The sequence below is a fragment of the Anguilla anguilla genome, chromosome 13 (genome assembly GCF_013347855.1).
Source record: "Anguilla anguilla isolate fAngAng1 chromosome 13, fAngAng1.pri, whole genome shotgun sequence".
In the NCBI taxonomy this organism is placed as follows: Eukaryota; Metazoa; Chordata; class Actinopteri; order Anguilliformes; family Anguillidae; genus Anguilla; species Anguilla anguilla.
This window is the reverse complement of record NC_049213.1, coordinates 26,328,735-26,349,415: the sequence shown is the minus strand read 5'-3', so window position 1 is coordinate 26,349,415 and position 20,681 is coordinate 26,328,735. Positions and strand designations below refer to the sequence as shown.

At 37.5% G+C, this 20,681-nt stretch overlaps 1 protein-coding gene across 7 annotated transcripts in view; it reads left to right on the top strand.

Annotated features, from left to right (window-relative positions):
* The window catches only part of fhit (fragile histidine triad diadenosine triphosphatase), a 212,879-nt gene that overhangs the window by 38,537 nt on the left and 153,661 nt on the right, over positions 1 to 20,681 (top strand). Inside the window, exon 1 of one of the 7 annotated variants that reach the window (XM_035389369.1) lies at positions 10,141 to 10,194. The exons of the other annotated variants lie outside the window; for them this stretch is intronic. The gene's annotated coding sequence lies outside the window, so the exon portion shown is untranslated. Of the gene's footprint in view, positions 1 to 10,140; positions 10,195 to 20,681 lie in introns of those variants that run through there. 7 annotated transcript variants of the gene reach the window in all.

The following is a 20,681-nucleotide window of genomic DNA, read 5'->3' as shown; positions in this document are numbered from 1 at the left end:
TAATGTTATGGAAATGAAAAGTAGTCAAGTTTAGTATTTTGTCGTATATCCTTTTGCATTTAATGACTGCTTGAAGCCTGTGACCCAATAACATCACCAGGTGCTTAGTACCTTCTCTGGTGATGCTTTATCAAGCTTGTACTTTCAGCTCTAATGTAAAGGTGCTTTTCTGTGCTATATCAGACATTGAAAGTCCTCACTGCAGCATTCTTTGACTTGAGTTAGAACTCAACTTTTTATCAGCCCAGGGATATGCACATGCCAATTAGCTGGTTTGGGAAGCATTTCATCTGTGGTGGTGCATTGGAAGAGGTCATGATAAGAGTGGTCTGTGGGCAACAGTTGTATCATTAGTTTTTCATCATTGAGAGAAACTAATATTCAGCGGTAATTAGATAAAAGCTGCCCTCTCAAATATAGTCTATACCTGGCAGTATGAAGGAAATTGAGTACTACTGCTGCTGACTCTGATCATATTTTTTAATGAAACGGCCCTGGCTTGCACCTGTAACAAAAGAAACATTGTGACAGGGACTGTAAAAAAAGTCTCCACCTGAAAAAATTAAAAAAGTTTATGTGTGGAACAATTGTGAGAAACAGAATGTAACTGGGCCAACACAGTTAGATTTAATATCTCTGAGGCTATTGAAATGCAAGATTGAACACCAGGCTATTCACATCTATAAACTTTTGAATGCATAGTGTTTATGGCGGTTGCACTGGACTAAGGCCTTATTTTTCCGATTGTATAGTGCATCAATGGACACAATTAGACACACTCTAAAATGAAAAATAAAAACAAACAGAAACATGAAGACAGATTGTTTCCATTTGTGCTTCTCTTGATTTAATCCACTATTATTAATGTCAAATTGACTTTTTATTTATGTATAACTTTGTCAGTACCTGTATTATAGTTTTGTGTTATTTTATGTTGTAATTCTTGTTATGGTTTGTCTACTGAAAAAATGGAAATAAAAAACACACATTACTTTCAGAGGATTGAAATTGCATCATTGTTCCATTGAGCAACCCGTAACAGTCCTCCATCATTTGCTCCTTTAGATACATTGTATTGTCAATGGCTGTAAACTCATGCATATTCATCATGGCATTCCTTTTGTAGCTGGACTGAGATATTCCACGGTGTCCCGATGGTGTTTTTGTCATCCCTATTCACAATGCCTTATCACCAGGCTTGCATCACTATCTCTGGGGGGAAATTACTGAGAAAGGTAACAGAAGTCTCAAATTACTGAGCATCTTGTGAAAATTTGTATACACTTTTGTTCTCAGGATAGTAGGGTATGTAATTATGTACACGATAAAAAACTTGAGCACTATAAATGGAAATATTTCCAGCCAGTGTTAGCAGATAGTGTGATGAGGAGGCTTGCTTCTGAATGGGGTGATTTTGGGGGTACATTATTTGTGGAGATATTTGTAATGTGCTCATATGACGTGAATCGAATATGTGTCTCTATTCCATTCAGTGTTGCAGAGAATTAAGTGGTATATGATGTGACATTACATTATGTGTTTCTTTTTTCTCCATCCATCCTTCTTGTTGTGATACACCGTAGTGGTCCATGCTAGTGAGGTACTGTAAGCTACACTGAATGGTATGTTTCAAAACATGTCCCGCACCACAGTGACTGTACTGTGCCGTTAGTTAGTTTACGTATTTTGTAGTGGTCAAAATCATGAATTGCAGCTGTGTTGAATGGTGCGCCCCATTTGAATTTCAACTTGGTGTCACTTACAAATAATTAAATAAAATTTTAAAAAGACAATACTGCTTCACATGATGCAAAGTTTACACCTGGTTTTCAAGCATCTTAAACTTGCAGTCATGCCTCAGGTAGCTGCTGGTTTCATAAACATCATTATGTCTCATTATGTTTTGCTTTGCATTAATCCGTCAACGCGGCCACAGTTACATATGCATAAATGCTGACACGCAGTGAGAGTGGATTCCGCTCTTCTCTGATGTTTAATACACACAGCTGCATTTGCACATATTTGGGAAATGTTCTCATTCGTTATTTTCTGTGTCCTGGGTTTGCAGGTGTGAAACCCCATGCAAACACTTTGTAAATCAGAGTCTGTGTGTTCTACACAGTACCAAATGGGATACCATCCCATCATATCAATCCGAGTTGATTGAGGCTTGAATTTGGAGCTGCTTCCCCTTTAATACTTTTCTTCCACATGAATCCTTCTTCGTTTTATTTAAATGTAACCTTTTAGCATCAAGAATCCATCAATTCCCCAACCACCTCGCAAGGCTCCTTAAAAGGGTTCAATATGGAAACGTGTGGACTGGGTTCCCTGACGTCCTTCACTCACTCAAACCTCACTTTTGGTCCTTAATTTGCCTCCTTTGCTGTGCATTAGGACAGTGGCCAGCAATGGTATTTAATTTAACTCAGACGCTCTCCTCAGTGGGAACAAAGAGGTATCCCTGGGAACCATGCTTATGGGAATGATTCAGTTCACATAAAGTGGTTTGGCCTTAGTTTTGAAACAAGATCTTTTGGCTTCAGTTTGTTTAAAAAAATATATACATAATGTATGATAAACCATAGAATCACCATACATATGTCACATTAAAATCTAGCTGACATAATTAAGGTCTGACAAGGGGGCAGGTTTTGCTGGATGAGTTGGTATTTTAAAAAAAAACCAAAAAAAAACCGATTATATCAAAACTCTTGAAAAGGAAAGCATTCTTGACTTCTAAAATCTTACTTTCTTGAGAAGTCAATTAATAGTAAGGCAGATTAAGGTCACACGACACACCGAAGAGACCACCAAATAAAACATTCAGTTACCACTAAAACTGACAAAGATATGATCTGACATACTATGATTAATGTGGCCTGACATAATACCCCTTTTGTGATCTAATTCAAGACTGTTGCTCATATTAATGAGACTGGGGTTTTTCAGCACTGCAGCCTAATGACTAGGGAACAGGATTTGTAACCAATAGACTGCAGGCTGAAATCCTGTGAGACACCCAAGTACCTATTCCCAGTACATCACTATATGATTTACGGGATATTAATATATGACATGCAAGTCACCCACATATACTGTAAGTAATGTTGTGGAAAAAGTGGTTTCCTGATTCCAGGCCTCAATTTAAGAAATGAACACAACCAGTTTCGGTGATGCACAAGGTATTCATTTGCAGAGAGTGAAACTGCAAATCTTTTAATACTGCTGGTGTACTGTAAATGCTGCGCACAACATTTCACCGGCAAAAAAATTGTGAATGTGCCGTAGTGTATTTCACTGATTTTTTGATTGCAAGCACACAGCAGAGCACATGCCGTGTTTTCTGTTTTGAAATGTGTCTGATTCTCAAGTGAATCTATACAAGACGCTTCTGATTTCTATGAAGAATTAGCTGCTGGAGAGATTCTCTGATTCTGTTTTGGGTGGTAATGGGGGCTTTTTTTTGGAGGGGGCGAGGGGGGAGGGGGTTGCCAATGGGCAATTACAGAAGACTGAGACAAGCTCAGTGCTTTTACAGCCTTCTTGGGTGGAAGAGTTGCTGATGCACAGAAATCAGCGAGGCTTTTGTCAGCTGAGGTTTCACTTACCCATATTAATGTGCAGTGAAGTGCTGCTAAAATTTACAACCTTGCTTGAATTATTAATTTCTCGCTATCTCAAATTAGGTGCTGAGGGATATTTATGTGTTTTGAAGCAAATGTTTGTGTAGGGCTGGGCCCATGTGCTGCCTTGCAAATATACTGTAATTGAAGGTTTATTGCTTTTTAAATGAATAAATTAAGAATTTGAGTTTGAGTCTATGATACAGCCATTTTTATGGTGCACATATTATCAGTGTGTGTATCTTATGCTCCAGTAGCATCACAAATAAATGACTTAAGTCAATTTGGAAAAATGTGTATTCACAATATTGTATTGCTCATCAAGAATGTTTTGTTAAACATAAAGTAAAATATAAATTAATGTAATGTTGAGGGGGTAACACATTTTTTTTTCATCCCATAATTGCATAATGGGATCATTTAAGAGTTGAATTTCTGATGGAAGCTGCATCACAGGAATTCGTGTGCATTTAAAAAATATTTTGTAAACATTTCAGAAGTCTAATTGCATTATATCTCAACTATTCTGAATTTCATTCCAAATCTTTTATTAAAACGAATGGGACAGTTCTGCTAAAGCACTCAATATCAATGTAGTGCGGCATACATTGACCTGCTATCAAGTCCTGACCATGCTGGTAGCCCTATAGGGTGAAACATAATAAAAGAAAGAATTCGAAGAAAAAAGCACAAATGAAAGACTGCTATAACGAGTGTAAATAATCTAAAGTAATTCAGATCTAACACAACTGTATGAGTAATATCTATAAGAGGGGAATGATTCTTTTAAGGCATGAAATGAATAGTGAATATAAATAAACTGGAGAAGCAAGGAAACACAGAGGCATTTGGGGACAATTCAAGCTTGTAAAGGGCTATGCAGCTTGTATGTTGGCAAATAGTCTCATTCTTACATTGGGAAGATACAGAAGACAGATTTAGGGATGTAAGTGTGAAGGAGAGCCATGGAAGAGATAGATAATGCCATCTTCCAGTAGATAATGATCTCAGTGGATGAGAGGAAGTGCACAGAGATGGATGATGGGTCCAGGATGAAGACAGGCTGAATGGTTGGCACAGCAGTAGTCAAGGCCAGGGCTTTGAAGCGGCTGTAGGGAGCCAATTGGGGGGAAGTGAGAAATTAAGTAGAGTGAGAGAAGCTCAGAAGAGGGAAGAGATGCTGAACAGCAGAATTCTCTATTAGCTGAGGAGGATTTAGTGCACAAGACAGAAGTCCAGCAAAATCATATTAATGAATATGTAAAACAGCCAAGGCCTGGAGAGTCAATTTTCTCAAATATAAGAAAGAACACAGAGACCATGCCAAAGAATATGTGAAGAGAACTAGCAGATGATGATCAACCTGTTGGTTCTATGTAAAAAATTTTAATAGAAGGCAATTTGACATCACAGTAAAGGAACAAGATGAGGTCAAGGGCACAGGGATAAGTAGAAAGTGATGTTAGAAAATGCTAACTTTCAGAGGTGGGACCAATGCAGACATGCTGAGAGTGAGCATGGGAATCTTTATCATGTGGCATCATCTGCACAGAAATTATTGAAAGGGCCCAGTTAACAGAAAATGGAGGAGAACACATGTTGACTTGGAGCAGAGTCATGGAGGACTCTAGCATACGAAGGGCAATGCACAGAGAGATCACCTTCTAAGGAAACTCTATGGTTGTGTGATTGCAAAGAAAGGGAAGCATGAACAGTCGGGGGAATTCTAAGGTCAACAAAAGTGTAAACAGCAAGTGATTTATGGAATAAAAAGAAACTGAGATCAAGAAATTTTAAAACGAGAAGTAGAAGCTGTTCAAAAAGTGAGATTATTTATTTATTTATTCATTCATTCATCTTTCTACCACATCTCCAAATCGGTACACACAACTTCTTTGAATCTTGACTCACTTGCATCAGGAATAAGAAAATACAACGGAAATAACTTTAATAGTTGTTGTGCTATTTGGAGTTCAGAAAGGCTGGCTCCAAACATAAAGTGCTACATCTCCTGTCTCTGTGTTTTTTTACTGGCAGGTGGTTCAGTTTATTTTGAAAATTACCAATGTCATAAACATGCCATTTCAGGGTTATGTTGAATGACAGACAGAAAGAAAATCCAGTTTCGAATATATCAAGATGGGAATGCAGAGACAGAAATACTGAAAAATGACAGACAGCTAATTCAAAGGTTTAGGCTTGAAAGATTATTTTGTTTTGGTAAATGATATGTTTGTCTGTTGTCCATCATATTGGATATTCCATTATTATTCATATTGTCAGTCAACATATGGACAAATTGCATTTATTTGATTATATTTAAAATTTCCTGTACCTACAAAAGCAAATATTTTATGAAACATCCCTTAATGACTGCACAATTGAAGTATAAATGAAACATTTCTTTTCTCATCCTCTATGAAACTCAGGAGAGGTGGCAGCTTTGAGTTTGTAACATTACAGACACACAGGAACAGAATAGATTAACTTTCACATCGGAAATCTGAAGACTTTTCATTCAAAGTAAATTCATACTTACGGAATCCTGTGAGTAAAACACTGTTGATTTCTGAACATAGTACTAGCAAACATGAGTATCATTATCTGGCAAGGACAGTGCACACATCTGTAAATAAAAACATGAAATTTAAATGTTGAAGGAAATTACACTTTGTTTTCACAGCTTCCCCTATGCCAGTCCTGTCTAAAAAACTTCAGGCAGGGGCACACTGGCTTGGGCTTTAACACACAATTACATGCACATGGTAATTCCTATCATCGCCAACAAAATTTGGTGAATTTGGCAATCGGCAAAATTTACTTCACTGTTTATGAAGAAAAAATAACAATATTTATATTAGTTAGTTAACATTCAGAACTAATGTTGATTGAATTAAAGCGACTGAGTTGAGATTTGCTGATAAAACTCTATTAGCTCAACAAAAGCAATCCAGTATAAACAAAACCTTTGAAAAGCCAGGCTGTACCTTAAGCCATCTGCATACCATAGCCCTTTCATCTGTTACATCCTTGCTTTAAATATCCTGCCTGCACTTGTCTCTTTTCTGTCAAAAGGCAGTTGCTTTAAATACTCATGATAGTTTTAAATCATGCCATTTTCTAGAATACCATTAAGAGTTCTTTTTAATCCTTGTTCTTTAAATGGGATCATTACAGCAACTATGCTCCATATGAAAGCTTTTCACTTCAAAGGCACGGTGACCCGGAGGCCTTATTTCTTGATGAGTGGATGAATTGTTCAATCAGAATAAAAGTAAATGTATTCACTTGAATCAGTTTACAAATCTGGGCGGCACGGTATTGCAGTGGGTAGCACTGTCACTTCACAGCAAGAAGGTCCTGGGTTCTGTGTATAGTCGTCTGCCTGTTCTCCCTGTGTCCGTGTGGGTTTCCTTTGGGTACTCCAGTTTCCTCCCACAATCTAAGGACATGCAGGTAGGCTATTTTGGAGACTTTAAATTGTCCATTGGAATTAGTGAGTGAATGGTGTGTGTGCCCTGGTGGCCTGTCCAAGGTATATTCCTGCCTCTCACCAAAAGCACGCTGAGATAGGCTCTAGCACCCTGCCCAGGATAAGCAGGTATAGATAATGGATGGATGGAGTTTACAAATCTATTTGCAAAATCTTATAATTTGCTTGTATGTTTTATCTGTGGCAAAACAGCATGTGATTTTTTTATTTGTTAATTTTTTCCATGTATATTTTAACATACAGTTGGGGAATCTTGTATTTTTAATACAAAAAGAAGTTTGGCTTTAATTTGAATTCAGAGCTTCAGTTTATAGTTGAACCAAATTTGTTGTAGAGTATTTCTATCTGCTTGTGCACCAAGATAATAATTATTTGACTGTTTATCCCAATCTTGTTTTTTTTACATCCCATCTGAATAATTTGTCTCTTTTCTGTAAGTGAAGTGAATCAAAACATAGTTGCAATCTTAGTCAATTGTATTAAACCATGTGTCACCTCTTTTCAGATTATGTCATTAACCATTAAACCTTGAATTCATTGCAGTTTGCAAATATTTGCTTCCTCTCAATTTACTTCATTTCTGTACCTCCAAGAGAAAGTGTGGGTGGTATATACTTTACATAATTTGCCATAAGTTACATTTTTTTTGTGCTTAGATGGTAGCATGTTCTGACACCACTTACAATACATGATGGTAGTGAAATGTGAGTTCTTTTCACTCTGTATTAAGATATTTTGCAAATGCAGAACGGTAAGGGACATGTTTGTTTTCCAGAATTGCTAGAAACATAAAACAAATACAAAGATAAAAGTAAAATATACAATATCTAGAATTGTGGTTTTACAAAAGCAAAAAAAGGCTTCAGGGCAGAGTGAAAGAGCTGAGAAAGAGAAAGAGTAGCTTTACCAAAAGAGGAGTGGTTAAGAGTGGCAGTGAAGAGGACGAGGACCACAGAGTGGTAATGTTGAGATGTAGAGTGCCGTGAGGAGTTGTTGTGTGGAATGAGAGGTCGGTATCAGAATTGCCTGATCTGAATGTGGGTCTACAGCAGGAATGCCCTGCAAGGACATGCTTCTGGAGCTGAAAGTGGTAGCCTTACCTCGGAGCAGTCAGTGAAGCTCCAAGGTCACTGTTTTCAGACATTCTGTGATCCTCCACTTTATTAGCATGTCTGTATTTATCTGAAGTGAAGTCAACTGCAGACCAACAAACCCTATGGTTTCACTTTATTTGTATTTCCGTATAATTTAATTGGGGGACAAGGTGATCAATGAGCCACTGTAATACAGACAAATCATTCTTTTAAATCTGCGATTAAATTACATCAGTCAATGGATCAATTCACTTATGTTATTTCAGTGAATAGCCTGTTTTACTGGCATAATGGATTTCCTTTATTTTTAAGATTATCACCATGGATGCTGAAGTTGAAGTAAGTTCTTTGTATTTGCAAAGGGCTTTAGGTGAAATTTACTATTCAATTTAGAGGCAAAACACAAGAAGCCTGTAAGTTACCTTGACAGCTGGACTGGATGTAGATGAGTAAAAAAGAAATAATTATTATGACTAGGAAAAAGGTAGGAAAAGCCTTGAGATGGTTACTGTAATGAAAAAACTGTGGGCATTTTCTTTCTATTCTGTGGTACAAGAAAAAACATTTAGCCTAACTCTAAATTATTCTAACAATTGCACAAGCAAAATACCAATAAAATGTGTGTTCTTCTTCAAAGCACTAGGTCACTGTTTCTGCATTTTTGGATCAGACATAAGGCCCTATTTTTGCAGTCAAGGTGTAACTGCCAAAATAGCAGTAGTGCGTGGTTCCAGCGAATTAAGTTTCCAAACCGATTTTGGTAATTTTTGAAAAGAGAGTGTGTGTACCTGCATCGCAGTTAGAAACACATTACCGTATCAAAAGGTAGCTATGTACAGCATATGAGAGTGAATGTATGTGTCAAATTTATACCTGCCTTGTATAGGAATTCTCCAAAATTAGAAATTTGCTGTATGTTGGGCTGCGACTTGTGTCGTAGACCTCATTTGAGTAGACGGGCGGCACAGGCATAAATCGCAGACTAAGATGACACCAAAATCCCACTTTGGTGCAGGGCGAGGCACAAAATCACCAAACAGCTGAAGTGCGTCAAAATCCATGATGACAATACTCCGGAAAATGGAGCCCCAAGATACAGTCATGTTGCATACTGCATTTATGGTTTGTTTCTTATTAATCAAAATAATGAAGAACAAGAAAAAGGGAGTGATCTGTTCTGAAATAGAACTGAATTGTGGTTTTTATTGCATGACAAAATCAAGCCCCTTTCCCAAGCAAAAACCCAAATTTGCCAACTAAAAGAGATACAGAAAAAAACACACTGGCAAGAGCATAAGAGCGCACAAATATATTATGATGAGGACATGCCAGTCGGCCCAGCTGGGTTCAACATTTACCACTGGAGTTTGTATGACAGTGTCACAAGTTGGAATTTGAAAAACCTAAGGGTCTCTGCTTCTACTACATGACCTGGCAAATTGTTGGACATTTTGACAAATCTATAAATAAATAAATATCAGCCCTTTCCTCGTAAGGGATCGCCACATGAAATATTTCATGTCAGTAGAAATAAGTTAGTTGTTAAGGCAACTGGAATCTCTGCTCCATTCTCTGAAATTTAATTAAGATTAGTCGGGTGCTGTTATGCTTTCTGTAAATAATGACTTTCCTAGCAAAACTGTAAGACTCCACTAAATAAGAGTGTAGTGCAGGGGTCTACAGAAATCTCAACCCCTTCTAAATCTCCATTACTGAGACATGTCACGCATCACAGAAATCTGAATGCAAGTATTAACATTTTGACACTGCTGTATTTTTTTGCACGAGAGTACTCTGTAAAATGGGAAAAAAATGAGCTTTCCAAGGTCAGCCTGACCTAAGTGCAGTGAGATCTGGAAAGCTAGCTCTCTCACTCCCTCTATCTTCACATTAGTAATATAAAATCAAGTGCTCCTAGTGTGCACATGTCAGTTGGAACTGCTGTTGAAGCTGACCCCAACTGTGGGATTGCTAAAAATATGTAAGTAGAACTTCAACCATCTTTCCTCTCAGGGCTTCCTGGAATGTTTTGCACATGGAAAATACTGACATTAAAATACAACAGGTTCCAAAGCGTGTGTACGGCAGTCTTGTTCTATCTTCAATTAAGAATGAGGGCAGTACAAATACGCACGACACCAAGACTACTGTGATGTAACAGCTGTGGTTTCTCTGATTTCTAATTCTACTTGTTGCACCCCCAGTCTCTGTTGTGTAGTCTGTTTTAAAGTAAAATATAATTTTCAGACTTTAAATGGATTCATATCGGCAGATCACTCTTGATCACTTGAAGTCACCAAGGGCCTTGACTTAGTTGCATGGTATATTGAATGTTGGGTTGGTTTTTAGATTTTTGTGCTCCTGTAATTTGGCACACTAGGAATTTGACAAAACTAGATTTTCAGAAAATGTACAGCTATAAACTTAACACCGATAATAACCCTGTTCAATTACAGTTTTTTATTTTATCTTTGTTTTTAAATAGTACAGAACATTTGTCCTTTATCAGTGATGATTTGATGCTAAAATCAATTTTGAATGCTCTCATACCCATTTACACAGCTGTAATTATGCAAGAGCAGTTTAAGATAAAGTGCCTCTTAGAAGAATAAAGCAACTGTGGCCTTGTCTATGGTGTGAATGCCAACAGTGAAAGCTCCAGTCTGTGTCCCTAGGCTGTCTCCTACCTGGCATTGAGAGTGGCCATGAGACTGGGGACCTTTGACTACCCGTAGCTCTGTGAGGGTACAAAAACATCAGCTGTGCAAGACCTGGGTATCTGTGTATGCACATATGTGTGAGCATATATGTGTGGGTGTGTTTTAAAGACATCATGGTTCAAGATGGGAAGGTAAATGCTTAGCATAACATGACATAATGACTAGAAGAGGTCATTCAGCCCAGCAATGTAGATTTTATAAAAACCTTTTATTCTTACTATTTAAGTATAATATTACAGATTGCACCATGTTGTAATTACATGACATGGCAAGGACACAAACTTGCACTTATGTAATATATAAATATTTCCTTTTTGTTATGTTTTCTTTGTGCCACATGTAAACTGTATAAACGCAGAGATGCCAATATTGCCCTTGGTTCCCTGGGGCTGAGAGATTGCTTGGTTAATACTGGGAAGAGATTATTTCTGTTTCAGATTCAATGTGTTTTGGCAGCTGTCCAGTATGTGGCTTGTGGGCTATTGTTTAAGGGCTCACGGAAAAGATAAAATAATATTTGGTTTGGGGAAAATGCTAAACGTGGACGCTTGTATCCCAGTTCTTATTAATTTTATACTGCAGCATTTATTTGGCCAAATGTTACAAAGATATATGGCTTTCCACTTGTGTTGTGCAGAAACAAGTGGGACACATGCTATCCTGTAATTTGTGGATACCAGATTCTTGCTGCAGATGGACACAGTTCTCAGTGCATTACACATTAAACAATTCACTCCTATCATGTTGTATTTTTTTTGTAATGTCCATTCCCTTAAAAATCAGTCATGTCACTTTTAATGATTCACACATTTTTAATTCAGCTCTTTTACATTTACATTTTGGCATAGAGCAGATACTCTTACATAGAGTGCGTTACATAAGTGCATAAATACATGTTTAGATGATGAACAATGCTAATATGATAATAGTTGTCAGATTAACAACTACTAGTTATGGGATATAGCTATATTTAGCATAGGTACAGCTTGTAAATCTATTCACAATGTTCAAGATCTTTTTGGCATTTTTGTGATGCAGACACTATTGTATTATCAAGGGTGATGGAAAGATCCTAGAGATGTGGCAGATATAGCTGTTAGGTAAATCTTAGTAAAACTGTTTGAGATACCAACTGATTGTCCAATTCGGCATATCATTAAAATAGGGTTTGATAAGTGAGGCAGTATGTTCCTCTGCCATTTCAATGGAGAGAAATAGCTGTGTGTCATCAGCATAGCAGTGGTAGGAGAGGCCATATGAACATATTATTCAGCCAAGAGATTTAATGTATTAGGAAACCAGGAGGTGACTGAACGGATAAATGGGCAGACAAACAGATAAAAGTCCTTCGAGGTTGCTTGAATGGAGCACTGAAAATATGCCCGTTGCCTGAGATACCCATATCAGTTAGGGTTGCAAAAAAAGACCTGATGATCAACTATTGAATGCAACAGAGAGATCAAGTAGGATGAATGCAGATGACAGGAATGCTGCTTTTACAGATTTGAGTGGTTCTGGTACAGTGAGTCATCTCTGTTGAGTGGTTGGCTTTCATGCCAGATAGTGTCAGGGCTGTTCTGGGTTAAGTAATTTGCAAGCCTAGTTCGTTCCAGGAATTTCGAGAGGAAAGGGAGGACGGATACTTGATGCTAGTTTGGGACAGCAGATGGGACCAGTCTTGTTTTTTATAAGTGAAGGGTGTTACTTGGGCCTGCTTACATTCATTCGGTCCAACACCACTGCTCAGCAAGGAGTTGACCACAGCAGATACTGTAACAATGACTGAGGTGCAGGACTGCAGAAGGAGAGAGGGCTTGTGGGAGTAGTTGTATGCTTGGAAGCTGATAACCTCAGGAGTGCAGCTTTGGAGACTGCTGAAAATCCTGGGAGGCTAAGAAGATTGCCGACAGTGGTTAAGTTGTCATGGGGATGTGTTAGTATAGTGCTATCAGTTCTTTTGGTTTCAAAGTAGGATTCCCTCTCTCGATCAGAGCCCTGCCACAGGATGCGTTTTCGTTATTTACCATGGTGAAGGAGCTTATATGGACAGTGGACGATGCATTAATTGATCTTTCCTGCAGAGCATTTAACAATAAGATAATAAAACGGCAATTTCCTGATCATATCAAGTAAATCTTTCGGCCTTTTCAAGTTTTGACAGAGTGAAAACAGCATATTTATAACAGGCAAAAAATAACATAAAGGCTACGATAGTCAGCCAACAATTTTTTTAGGATATGCGCTTTCATTTTCAGCTATACTTCATCCATTGGCATTATCTTGGCATTAGCATTAGCTTTAGCTTGGCCTCTTCCAGGTGGCTTTTCAGTGTGGTTTTGATCCAATAGAAATTGTTGCTTCATACCAGAGTGTGATGTGGGGGTGATAACAATGATGCTGTGGTTTTGAGAAAACATAAGTGAAATGCATATTTGAAATAGTAGAAGTCATTATTTAAGCTCTAGCCCATAAATATAAAATATTTACAATATTTAAATAATTTGTTTATTTGTCTGGAAGGCTGTACTTTTCTCAGTCAGATTTTTTATCTTAATTTTATTTTTTTACCAGCAAACATGACAGTAAGATTGCCAATGATGGCCAACAAGCGGGATTTGCTTTCTGAGGTATTTATGCATTCAAGGTCTTGGCTTTAAGCTATTTTAAATCAGACTGGAGTTATTAGAATCATTGCTATTAATGTTAGAGGATGTGAAGACAGTTTGTGTACCCGTAGCTTTCTTGTAAGAGTCAGCTACTGATAATGCAAGACAGGGTTCATGTATCGAGTCACACTGAACTGTCAAGCACTGTGTCGCTGGAATCTAAATATTTTTCTCTCCATAGCAATATATACTGACTGGTTCAAAGAAGTCACTGATAGTGGCACCTATTTTCTGTTTCTTGAAGCCCCATTCTCCCATTACCTCCAACTACATTCTTTTACATTTACATTCTGGCATTTAGTAGATGCTCTTATCCAGAGTACTTTATACAGACTACACTTTATTTTACACACAATCCATTTATACAACTGGACATTTTACTGAAGTAATTCAGGATAAGTACCTTGCTGAAGGGTACAATGGCAATACCCCAGCTGGGAATCGATTCTGCCTTCCACAAATTCCACCAGGCTGTTTATTTATTTATTTATTTAAGCGGGGGGAAGGGTGTGGGAGGATATGGAAGCCCACCATGCCCACAGGTGAAATTGGTATCTAAAAACAGTCTATTTTCTGTTCATCATAGACACAATAGCCTCTAATCACACACACACACACACACACACACACACACACACAAACATGCACACGCATGTATACACACACACACACGCACACACACTCACACACACAGAAAGTAGTCTACTCTTTCAGAAACCAAAACCCTGGCCTCCTTCATATTGAATTCTCTATTCAATAAATGAGTAAGTGAGTCTATTGTATGCTTTCTTTTCCTTATCCACTTATTCACCTTTGTTTAGATTATAAAAATTCACCAAGGCTGTGGCAGGCCAAAGGTCAAAGGAAGGTTTGCAACCTTTACATCCCCTAATGACAGCCAGCTTTTAGTGCCTTGTAGCCATCTGCATAATTAGGCTGGATGGCCATGTTTGACCCTGAAAGACATGTGTCCTTGAACACTGAGATGGGGATTGATATTTATCAAAGAAGCATGTGGGTATTAGAATCATACGCCAGCAACCCATATTTTCAGGCTGTGCTGCACTCCTGTCTCCAAAATGCTTAGGCTTTTATTTGCACTATAAATCCTACCTTCATGTTTGCTGGATTTTAAAGGTCCATAATTCATGTCAAATCTGAAAGCCATAAATATATGTATAAAAAGTAGCATACATGGTAATAGCAAGTGTAATTTATGCTGATGTTGCACTGTAAACTGTTTACTGAAGCTCTTAATGATTTCTTGAGTTTATGTAGACATTTGAAAAGTCATAAACTAAAACAGTTAAGGTGAATTACAAACGCAAATGGGAGACAGTATCAGATGTCACTGGAAGCCACTGGTTTGAGATTTTCTTCTTTCTTTTCAATATCATTTAATTAACCAACCTGTAATTTTATTTTTTCAAGACTATGCCTTGCTCCCCCCCCACCCAAAAAACGTTTTTTTTTTTTTTTCCTGACTAAGAGTAATCAGTATTCTTTCAAGGACAGGACAATCAGGATTGATTTGTTGTCAAATTGACATGCCAACTGTAGATCCCAGAAGCCAGTTAGAACAGGTGGATGAAAGGATCTACTTTGAAGTTCATTCCAGCTGACAAAAAGTATTGTTAGATCCACGCTTTTCCTGATTCCCACATCTTACACCCCCCCCCCCCCAACCACACACACACACACACTTCCCCTCCCCTTCCCCTGCTCTCTGAATTTAATTAGGGAAGCAGAACATGACAATCTGTGGGAAACAGATAATGCTTTTAATTGCACATAGCACTTAGATTTTAGGAAAAAGTTTCCTTTTTTTATGAATAATCTGTCATGTCGCTACAGTTAGTCTTTCATAACCTGATGTTGCACCCACTTTAATTAGGCTTAGTGATTTTCTTTCTGCCAAATCCAGGCATGGTCTCAGCAACTGTCTTTTGAAAATCCTCTGGCACATTCCTGGTGCATTTTGTTCTAAGAGGAATTCTCACATTGTCTCTATGGATGCTCCTTCTTTCGGATAACATGAGCTCACCATTCACCACTTCAGCTTTTCTTTGAATATAACTGCATTAATTAATTTTAATTCCTTACAGTATATCCTTTACTAATTTAACCAAATCAGCTGTTGAAATGTCTGGCATGTTGGCTTGGAATAGCCATTTTGCAACCAACTCCATTTCAAAAGAAAAATATTTTCCTATCCCATTCATAAAAAAGACATCATAGTCCTTAGTCTTGACTTTTTCCATTTGTTATGTCTCATGAGTGAGAGATCACATCCCTGTTCATGTGTGAGAGAACACATCCCTGTTCATGAGTGAGAGATCACATCCCTGTTCATGAGTGATAGATTACATCCCTGTTCATGAGTGAGAGATCACATCCTTGTTCATGAGTGAGAGATCACATCCCTGTTCATATGTGAGAGAACACATCCCTGTTCACGAGTAAGACATGACACCTCTTTTCATGAATGAGACACCATATCCATTTTTTCAGTGTTGTGTAAGATCTTACTTCCTGTTTCACTTGCAACAGTGAAACATCCTTTTTATTCACACAGCATTGCTTCAGAATGCCTGTATGTTTCCAAATGGCATTCATAACAAGAGACATAAGTCCTGAATTAACTGCATGAATATTAGGTCTGGTCTGCTGGTTGTGTAGTAGAGTCTATCAATTTAATAAACACTTGTAATGTGCATTTGCATTAACAATGCTTTTTTATTCTTCAGCTTTACTCCAAATTTCCCGTTTTGTGTTTGCTATGCTTGTCACATAATCATAAGTTAATGTGGTATATGTGTTATGCGTTCATGTTTTATGGTACGTCACAATTTAATACCAAATTTAAGCTTGGTTATGTTTCAATCAGGGTTTTTTTAACTGCATGTGACTCTAGAATACTAGTTATGCAATGTGTTATTAGGTCTACTTCAGAAAGACATTCAAGTGTGAAAGGACTTGTGGGCATAGTTTGCCAGCTCACTATGTTGACTCTCTGCCGCTGTTATTTATTTTATTACAAAGACACTAATCATCTTAATGAAGTAAAATGGATTATTAAGTAGAACATGTTCATGGCTGCTGGTGCTTGTAAAGTGGAGTGAGACTCTCAGAATGCATTCTCTAAAACTGGGGTATCCCATCTTGTCCAAACAGGGCCAATGTGGCTGCAGGTTTTTGTTTTAGCCCAGCACTAAGACACGAAATTCTACTTGTCAAGGTCTTGACTGAAGACCACAATTAGTTTAATCGAATGCCATAGTGCCATTAAAACAAAAACCTGCATCCACATCAGACCCTTTCAGATAAAACTGGACACCAAAACGAGGGCTTTTTACTTGCATGAATGCAAGTAAAGAGAGAATATGTCATTAATCTGATGGGATACTCATTTATAAGTGGACCATCACAAATCACATTTCTTGTCCAAAATGTACTTTTACAATACCAGTATATGTAATTCATGTAATGAGGTATACATGCAACAAATGGAGGCATACACACACACACACACACACACACACCCACACACATGCACACATGAATGCGCGCACACACACACACACACACACACATACTTGCACGGACACAAACACACACACTCCAAAAAGAGCTGAAACTATGATTTAGTTTATTTTTTGAAAAGAGTCTTTCTTCAGAAAGTTTAGAAACGTCATCCAAACAGTAGCTTGAAAGCCAAAGTACTAAAATACAGTACACAATTTCTATGTGCTCAAAATCAGACTTATTTAGTTTTCTTTGTCCTTGTGGCATGTAATTACCCATTCAATTGGATAATTCACATTGATTAGATTCAAGGTAATTGAATGGGGTGCAGAAAAAGTGAATTTCCTTCTCTTCAACTTTTTCAGAATGAACATTTATTGTTCAGCTTTAAGATTTTATGCTGTGCTGAGGAATGAAAAGGATGTCAACTGCATGTTGAAAAGCATCCTGTCATTTCATGATTTAAAACACTGCAAGCTCTCACACTTAATTTGTGGCCTACTAGAAAGAGGGTGTTGTGCTTGGTATTCTTCCCCATGGCAACACTGCTCTCCATCTCTGACTATAACACAGTGCTGTCAACAGTGGTCAAATGAAGTGTCCAGTAGTTCAGAAGTTAAATGAAAAGACCCCCCAGGTATCTCTCTGGGAAATTAAACCACAGGGGAGTTTTTAAGGAAACATCCACTGGGGGAAAATATGAAGCCAAAACATTATCGAAGCTCAGAAAACAATTTTTGCTGCATGAAACTTAATCTTTCAAAGGCACAGCTACAGGAACAGTCCTTATACTGCTAAATAGAACAGCTCATTCTATTTTAAGTATTCAAGAGGCATTCCTTTCTTCAGTCAGATTTATTTAGCAGCGCAGGCAGGGCTCTAGCTAGACACACCCCTTACTTGATAAAAAAAGCCAATGCAAGCACATTAATGCAAGTCACTGACCGATAACCTCACAGCCCTAGATACAGAGTACAGACAACACCCCTTCAAATAAAGAAATTTCAGAGCCTGAGAGAAACAGCAATCCCAAAATGCGTTTCTCCATTGTATTTGTAAATAAAAGTCTTGACTTTTTAAAACACGCATAACAAAAAACGCAACCGATGTTGAATCAGGAAATAAATGAGAGATAGTCTTACATTACCATTGTCTGAATCTTGAGATAACCATGGTTATATAAATAATGTATCTTTTTTTTTCCAGAGAATGGCCTGATCTATCCTAGAAATTTATAGGTACAGTATAAGAAAAACTACTAAGAAAAAGTAGTGAGAACAGTTCATGATATGTATTGCAGCACATCTGCAAATACTGTCCACACCACATTATCAAGCAATCATGCAACCACTCCCAAATTGTGAATGATGTTCTCAAATACAATAATATGTCACAATTATTGTTGCAAAACATCTATTTTTTTATGTTCAGCAAGTATTGGATCAACATTAATTGAAAACTTGCATATCATTTCGCAAGGGATTCATTTTAATAAATTTAAATTTTACTTTTGCGCAAGTAATGGTGCAGAAATAATAAAGACTCTAAAAGAACCATTGAGTCACATATGAAATTGGTTGAATGACCAGCAAATTAATTCAAATTCAAATGAATTCAATATTTCTTGGAAATCCTTAATATCTTAATTAATGGAATTGTCCCATTTCAAATTAATGCTTTTTATTGAAATAACATCTTATTGTGGTCAAAATACAGCATTTTCCAAGAAATTTCCTATTTAAATTATGGCAGCAAAAATATTCAGGTTCAGTGTCATCTTTCTTGTTAAACAATTCTAGCGTGCCTGTAATGATGGATCATTTACGGAGGATCCACCCTCTTGAATGCCTAGCAAGTTAGTGGTGTCTTCTCGAAAGTCTGACAACTGTCATGGCCATTGATAAATTAATGGACTGTGCCATATTGTCACCAAGTTTCAGGTTAGAAAAATCCTAACTTGTTGTGAATGGTAATTTGTGATAATCTATGTGGATTGGCATCACCTTTATCGAATGGGCAAAACAATTGTCTTCTGGGCACTGAAATTCATGTAAATTAATATATTTAACAAAATTTAAATATACAAGTCTTTGGCTATCACTGTGTGGCTATTTCTCTGGCCATGCAGTTGTGTGTGCCTTCCACCCATTGCAGGTGCTTTGGGAATCATGCATTCCCCCTCAGTTTATAACTTGTTGTTGTTGACAGTTATGTGAGCAACTGTTATAGCCTATATTTTGTAAAATAAGCCTCTGTTAATAAGGCATTTATTTAAGGAGAGTAAAAATGTCATATTAAATACATTTCCCCCCAAAATGTTGATGTTCCACGGAGAATGCAGGAATTGTATTCATTATTTGGACAAGGAATTGAGGACCAACTGCAACATCAATACACTTCTTGTCAGTTACAGTAAGCTATGTGTTTCTCTGCATCTTGAATTTCATTGAGGCACTGTACTTCAGTGTTAATGACCTCAACACTTGGAACCATCTGGAAATGCTGCCTAACTGTCAGCATAATGGCTTTGATAATGAACTCTACCAGTATTCAGTGGACTCTCTTGTTTGCCATCCTAATTGTGACAGTTTTGTCAAGAAAGGTTACTGAAAGGAGGGCCTTTATTATTTCAGCAGCATTACACAAACTGTCCAGATGTCATCATAGAAACCATTCTCTTAGCAGACAGTCTTTCTGTTGCTCATATTTCTGAGATATCAAAATGTGTCAACAGAATGTGTAATGAATGAGTCTCTTATTCTGAGGTATTTTGAAACAATTAATTCATTTGCTGGAAGAAGCTTGATGGTAGGCTATAATATTTTAAAGTATCTGGGCAGGTCTTTGCTCACTTATGGTGCAATGTTAGCATTAAGCTGACAATCTCCTATGTGATTGTTGTTTTTTTCTAGTAGCTGATGATTAAAATGTACTTTAGAGTCAATGAACAAAGATTTGGAAGTTTTAATTAGATGGTGCAATCATTAAAAAAAAAACATGCAGTCAATTCACATTATATTCTATTTGGCAGAATCTTGAGGATTATCATTATTGTTATTATTTAAGTTTATTGAAAAATATAGCAGTCGTTCGAAACTGACTCCCGTTCCCCATCGGCATCTGAAAGGGACACCAGTACACTGACAGCCAGAGGAAGCTGGCAGCCTGAATGGTTAAAAGCTGGGGGAAAGTGTTTGAACACTGATTGGAAGTCATTTCGATGTGTGGAGCCTGCTTGGTGACCTGTTAGCTCTATGAAAATGTATTCAAAAAAAAAAAGAAGAAAATCCTTGACTCCTTTGACTTACTCTCAGGAAGGTGAGTGCAAGCACTCATTACTGGGCAGGTTTGTGGCCTCAAGTACCTCTAGGTTCCTCTGCAGCCTTACCTGACTCTTGTTTCCATCATAATTGCTTAGTCAATTTCACCTTCATTTTATGGTTTACTCTCACGTTGGAGAGATAAACAGAGAGCATTCTTTCCATTTTTTAATTGGCTGTTCTCACCGAAGTGTTCCTGACTGAAAAGCCCTCTATCTGAGCTTCAGTTGTCATGCT